At 41.7% G+C, this 7421-nt stretch overlaps 1 long non-coding RNA gene across 1 annotated transcript; it reads left to right on the forward strand.

Moving 5' to 3' along the window:
• LOC125482470 lies at nt 1-4805 on the forward strand. Its single transcript, XR_007261654.1, has 4 exons — nt 1-28; nt 1531-1876; nt 3070-3191; nt 3903-4805. It is a non-coding gene; the product is annotated as an uncharacterized LOC125482470 (long non-coding RNA).
• Nucleotides 4806-7421: the final 2616 nt, after the last annotated feature.

A 7421-nucleotide genomic window follows, 5' to 3' on the forward strand; every position in this document is an offset into this window, starting at 1 on the left:
CTATTCCTCCTATGTTTACCTCTCCATGGTCAGCTTTTACATTTTTGGTGTCTCATTTCAAAATTAAGTCTCTCAGTTCACTAATTGATATGCAAAGCTTGGGTTCAATGATCTGGCTTCCTTAATACTAAAAGTTTTATACTGATATGTATACCCTGGGTTAAAGTGTATTTTAAAAATACACTAAGGAGTTGGGGTGTTTTGTTGTGACTGTATAGGATGTTGGTTTGGCCACTTTTGGAATACTGTTTGATTCTGGCCTCCCTCTTGTGAGAAGGATGTTTTTAAACTTAAAGTTCAGGTGATTTGCAAGGATGTCTTCTGAGTTGGAGGGCCCTCAATCTAGTGGGCATAGGCCTAAGCTGAGAGGGGAAGGATTTAAAAGGGACCTAAGACAACTTTATCACAATTCATACATGTATTGCATGAGCTGCCAGAGTGAATAGTGGAAACTGGTACAATTACAACCTTTAAAAGCTATCTGGATGGGTACATGAATAGGAAGGGTTCAGTGGGCAATGGGCCAAATACTGGCAAATGAGACTAAAGTTACTGAAGTAACTAGTTGGCCTAGATGAGATGGAGTGTGCAGTGTTTGCCAGTTGTGCATTGCTGGCTCTCATTTGGCAGAGTGATAGTACCCTTTTATCTAGGGTTACATATCTTTCTGGGTTCAAATCCCACTGGCCCTGGATGTGTACAGAACTTTATTTAAAACTAGTACAGTGGATTGAGTTACTAATTTGATTAATCTGTTCATAATGCTTAACTAATTAAATTTTAATATTTTTGAATGGTGAATTTTCACTTGAAGTGATTGGTTAGCAGCTGAAATTTAATGCTGATATGTTGGTACTTACTGCTTTAAGTACTAGACCTGGGGAGTGACACTATTAAACTGTTAACTGGGAGAATATGTTCTTCAATTAGTCATTGCTTACCATTGGGATTGTTCTGCTAAATAGATGGAACTGCAGATTGGAAGCTGGCCTAGAACTCTAATCTAAGCAGCACTAACTATCCCTCCTACCTTCCACTATCATGCTTTCATACCAGACATGATCAAATATGCTATGACCCACCTCTGACACAGGTCAGCCTTCAACCAGGGACTCCTGGTCTAGAAGTTGGAGCACTACCTTTTTTTGTGCTAATGTGCCCTTTCCAAGGCAATTACTTTCTCCTGCAAGAATGAAGCAATTTGAATTGGAAATGTCAAATTTGCTTTGCCAAATACAGGTAATCAGCTGTGGATGTTACAGCTGTGAAATGGGTTGTGCTGGAGAAACTCCAAGTCCAGCAGCAACCATGGCATGAATTGCTTCTGTATATCTTGAGTGAACATTTTACCCTTTTTTTAAAAAGTCATGCTGAGCTTGAGTACTCTCATCTGGTGTTACTAGATATGAGTTTCTCTAACACTTTGTACTTTAAGCCCCTCCTGAGCCAGGAGGAAGGAATAATGTTATTGGTAAAATTCATGATCATTAACTTGGGCATTGTCTGACCTGATCTTTCCTCCTCCTGCAGTTCTCTTACTTTGACCGGGATGATGTTGCCCTGCGTCACTTTGAGTTCTTCAAGGAGCAGTCTCATGAGGAACGGGAACACGCTGAGAAACTGATGGCATTCCAGAATAAATATGGAGGCTGCATCGTCCTGCAGGACATCAAGGCTAGATTCAGTGTACATGAGAATTAGTCTGGCACCTCCTCTAATGAGAATTGATGGTGGGACTCCTCCAATTGAGGGAATTGGAAGCAGCCTTCATTCAGAAATGAATCTGGATAGCAAAAGATGCATTTGGGGTAAAATGTTGCCATCTACCCTGATTTAAACTAGGTTCCATAATGAACTCAATGAGGCGTCATGGCAGGTGAGGGATTTATACTTGGTGCTGTACAAGCAAATGCAGATTAAAAGCTGGCTTACTGTTCCAGAAAACCTGATTGGCTAGTACATGTAGGATTGAGATGTAAGGCAGTTTTATAGAAAGTAATGTTGGCCATCACTTGGAAGTTTTTGGTTCCTCTTCAGAATATTTAAATAAATCTCCATATTTCTGAGGAGAGACAAGAATATCCAATTTGTGATGGAGTTAAATGCTAGAAAACAGGTTTGTCTTAATAATTTTCATAAAGCTGTTTTATGTCCAGAAATGGTCAGCATTTCAAACCTGTGAAACCTCAAGTCAAAAGGGAAGGCATAGTGGTCATGTCTACCTTCAGATTCTGAATTAATATTCAAGGAATGTCAGTTTCAATCCTCCTGTGGAAGACTGACATTAAAATTGCAAATCAGGATCCAAGTGGAGACAGTGACCATGGCACTGCAGTAATTTACCAGTAAAATGAAATCTGGTTCTCTAATGCCTCCTTTGGCAGGAGAAATCAGCCATTGTTGCCTGGTCTGCACAGTAGGCAAACAAAAGCTCAGCATTTAGCACTGCTACCTCATGGCACCAGGGACCTGGATTTCAATCCATCCTTGGATTTCAATCCATCCTTGGATAACTGTGCAAACTCCACAGACATTACCCCTGTGTCTGTGTGGGATCCTTAGTGTTCAGTTTCTTACAGTCCAAAGATGTGCAGGTTGGGTGGATTGGCCATGCTAAGTTGCCCATAGTATCCAGGGATGTGCAGGTTAGGTGCATTCCCCATGGGATGCACATTACAGGGATGAGTAGGTCTGGAAGGGATGCTCTTCAGAAAGTCAGTGTGGACGTGATGGGCTGAATGGCCTGCTTCCACTACACCACTTCTATGGTCCTATGATACAGGTGACTCCAGACCCACAGCTATGACTTGACTCTTTTCTGACCTATAGAAAGCTTAAGTAAGCAATTCCAGTCAAGGGTGATTGGGATGGGGAAACAAATACTGGCAAAGGTACCATGATCCATAAAGGGATGGAGGCAGATGAAGAGGGAGCAACTTGGTCCTGGCATCACTCATGTCAATCCTGTCCAACGATTGTCAACATTCCTTGCTGTGATCTTTGTTTTTTGATCTGTTTTGTGCTGATGAGCAACTAGTGGTTGGAACTAGCTCATTCTCTTTTTTTCAGAAGCCAGAGCAGGATGAGTGGGGCAATGGTCTGGAGGCAATGCAGAGAGCTCTGCAGATGAAGGATTGAACCAGAGTCTGCTGGATCTGCACAAACTTGCCTCTGGCCACACGGACCCTCATGTGAGTTTTTAACCTGTCCCTCATTTGTCACTTGTGTAAATTCATGTACAGATGGAAAGTATTCACTGAATTGTTTACTGGTATTCCTTCTCAGTTGGAGAAGGAAACTACAAACACGTAATCAGTGGTCTCAAACAAATGAGTAATGGTGTATGAACTGATCTACCAGGCCACTGTCTACTTTGAACAATACCAAGTTTTTGCAATTAAATAAGTCATGTTAAAGTCACAAGTGACAGGCACTTAATTGGAGCTGCCATTTGAGTATAAGAAAAATTTATGGGTTTTCCAACTTTGGAGTCACCAGGAGAAGATGCCCTTCCTGGGTGGATAGGCAAGGGGATCTTGGGCAAAGGGGTGCAGTTGTTGGGGTCAACAATGATGTAAAATTAAATTCACTTGGACTCCTTAAGCCACTAATAAGACACCAAAATTTAATTTCCATTTGGAGACATCTGGACATAGTTTTATGTTCAACTGATCAAGCTACAGGTAGTTCTGTCTACAGTAGGTTCCTTATCTCAAGGTACTAATCTCTTAGGCAACTGCAAGATGAATTTTGGGACACTTCACTATTTGGAAGTAGGAACTTCTTAATTAAAAGTTTGATACAAGCTCAGCTGCTACACTCTTGTACACTTTCTGAAGACATTGGGCATGAAAACCCAATCCCTCTAATGTTCACTGAGCTAACTGTTTTTCTTTCTCCAGTTGTGACTTCCTGGAGAGGCACTACTTGGATGAGCAAGTGAAGATGATCAAGAAGCTGGGAGATCACATCACCAACCTGAAGAGACTGGGAGCCCCTGAGAATGGCATGGGAGAGTACCTGTTTGACAGGCTCACGCTGAGCTGAATGGGAGTTTTGGACAAAATTGTGAATGACTTGTTGCTAATTCTGTCTTGATCTGCTGTGGAAACAAAGTATTTGACAACTAGTGTTTGTCTATTTCTGTAGTGATTTGTGTTAAAAGCTGTTTTCTGCCATGTGATTTTACTTCTCTCCAATGATTGAAATATGGAGAAGACCATCACCTTGCATATAACTAGTTGTTGCTAAATGTAGCTGTGCTCATCTTCCCCCAGCCTCACTTGAGGTTATGCTAGTTGCATAAAATGTAGCACATCTGAAACTTCCAGTTTACTGGGGGAAAAACTTACCAGGTGTGGCTGCATTTAGGAAGAGAAAGCAGACTCTACACGATGAGTCCACTGACTCATCCTTGGAACAACTGTCAAACTGTAATAATCAATCATTGCAAGTGTCTCCAATGTTAGCCTACAGTGGCTAGAGCTCTAAACCAAATAGGACTAAAGGGATTTTTGTTCCTTTTTTTTTTTGTAAACTAATACTGGGGTAAGCTATTCAATCATTTGAGTTTATTCTAATTGATTGGATCAGCCATGATTTAGGTTTTTGTTTTCAAGTTGCATCCTAGTTCATGCCTTCCCAATGACATTCTCATTAAGAAGAATGGATCTACCTCTGCCTTGTATGGGAGTGCTGCTTCTGATTCTTAACTTTGTTTTTTTTTTGTGCCACTTAGTTTTAACTCGTATTGTCATCTCCATCTCCTCCCCAGCAGAAGATGCAAGCATTCTCCATCAATTCCACTCAGTCCTTTCCAACATTTCATACTAGTATGTTGCTTCTCGCTTCTCATTTCCTGTCTAGCTGGTACAACTGTAATCTGTCCTAAGATAGCCTGCCCTTTTTATCAGGTTTTAGATGAGGAAAGATAGCCTGCCCTTTTTATCAGGTTTTAGATGAGGAAAGGCTTCTTACACTTAAGAGGCATTAGTGTCAGCCTTGAATATGTCCTGTACACATTAATCCAGGTGTGATCTTCAGTGCACTGTGTAACTTAAACTCAACTTTTTTTGGTTTGTTTTTAAAAGCATTGTGTGATAAATAGTGATATCCCATTAGCCTTCACAATCCAACCCTGGACTTGCATGCTCATGCCCTTCATGTAGAACGCACTGAGGGACTGAATCCAAGTGATTGTGGAATTCCCAAACAAAAAAAGTGTCCAGTTCTGGTTGCCCTGTTATAGGAAGTGTACTATTAAGCTGGAAATGGTGTGGAACAGGTTTCACATAATGTTGCTGGGAGTATAGGGTTTGAGCTCTTTGGAAAGGCTGAGACTTTTTTCACTGGAGCATATGAGGTGATGGGTGATCATGTAGAGTTTTATAAAACCAGGAGGAGTACAAGGTGAATGGTAGGTGTCTATTTCTCCCTTAGGTGGCAGATTTCAACACCCAAGGTGTGCGGAGAAAGATTTTAAAAAGACATTAGGGGCAGTTTTTTTTAATGCAGTGTGATTTGTGTTTAGAATAAACTTCCAAAGGAAGTGGTGGATGCAGGTATAGTTCCAAAGTTTAAAAGACATTTAAGTATATGAATAAGAAACGTTTGGAGGGATAGGGGCCATACTGTAGGCAGATGGGACTCATTCATTTTGGAATAATGTTCGGCAGGCACTAGTTGGACCGAAGAGTCTGTTTCCATGTTGTACAACTGTTTCCATGTTGTACAACTCCATGAGAGAAACGTTCACCAGTTCAAATACTATCGGTTGAGAAAACATGACACACAAGCATTCAAATAAAATAAAATGCCTGCTAACTGACTTGAAATTTGTAAAAGGTTAGATAAAAGTGTAAATTAAACATTAGACTTTGCAATTACACTTCATTATGAAGTAGGAGCTTCCCTTGAGATACCTACTTGATCCACCTTCCAATTCCCCAATGTGTCGGTTGGTGCACAGATTCTCTGTGGATTGTTTAGTTTCAAACTATTGTCAGCATTGGTCTCAGGGATTCATGAGGGACCCACCAAGATACCCATCAATTCTCCAAGAGAATAACTTTGATCCAGCTGTGCTCAATGCCATCTACAGGATGGAACTCCAGTTGCAAACTCATCAAACTCTGAAACGATTTTTTCAAAGTTCTGATTCTGAGGACCATAGTTTCTGTCAGTCCTCCCTCAAAAAGGCCTCCATTCCATTTGACGTCTAGTGGAGGGTATGTCCCGGACACATTCCATTCAAATGCCCCATTGTCTCCCATCTGCACCAAGGACCTGCACCTTCATCGGGCACCGTAGGTAAAATGGAACGCCAGTGGTGCCCAGATGGAATGCATCTGGAATCTTGTGAGCAGTTTTGGGCCCTGTATCTAATGAAGGATGCGCTGGCATTGGAGGGGGTCCAGAGGAGGTTTACAAGAATGATCCCAGGGATGAAGGACTTGTCATAGGAGGAGAGTTTGAGGACGCTGGATCTCCTCTCAGTGGCGTTTTGAAGGATGAGGGGGGATCCAGTTGAAATACTGAGAGATCCTAGATAGAGCGGATATGGAGAAGGTGTATCTACTAGTTGGACAGATGAGGAACTGAGGGTATAGCCTTAGAGTGAAAGGACAACAGTTTAGAACTGAGATGAGGAGGAATTTCAACCCCAGAGGCTGGTGAATCTGTGGAACACATTGCTGCAGAGGGCTATGGAGACCAATTTTTGAGTTTATTGAAAACAGAGAGAGCTAGGTACGTGATTGGTAAGAGCTTCCAGGGTCATGGAGAGAAGGCAGGAGAATAGCGTTGAAAAACATCAGCCATGACTGAATGGTGGTGCAGACTCAATGGGCCAAATGGCCTCATTCTGCTTCGATATCTTGCGTTCATCATCTTAAAGAGAGTTCACTCCTACTTTCCTCAATCCACAACTATATCCATATCCAGAACCTGAGCACCTGTAGTTTCGTGACACTGTTTACATTTCCCCAACCAGTACACACTGCAGGGACTGGAGTCAATTCTGAATACAATGAACAAAACTGTAACTTCAAAAGGTTTTTATCTTCATTCCATTATCATTTGGAATCCATTGTTTCCTGCACTTTGAATGTGTAAATATTTTCCTAATCAACTTGCTCAGGGATGTTATGATACGCCTACAGAGCAGATGGAGCTTGAACACAGGCCACCTGGTTCAAAGGGAGGGACACTACCACTGCACCACAAGAGATAGACTTTTAAGGGGGACTCGAGCAAAGGCTTATTTGATTGAAGATTTAATCATCTTGCTTGATTAACTGTGTCCAGATCCAGTACCCATCCAAACCTCTTTATCTTCCAAATCTCTGGTTCTGGGTGTCAGCATATTCCCCAAATCCTGCTCTCCTTTGTTCATTGGTGCCCAGATTCAGGGAAGGTTCCTG

Source organism: Rhincodon typus, unplaced genomic scaffold (genome assembly GCF_021869965.1).
Source record: "Rhincodon typus isolate 14 unplaced genomic scaffold, sRhiTyp1.1 hic_rhity00010810, whole genome shotgun sequence".
NCBI lineage: Eukaryota > Metazoa > Chordata > Chondrichthyes > Orectolobiformes > Rhincodontidae > Rhincodon > Rhincodon typus.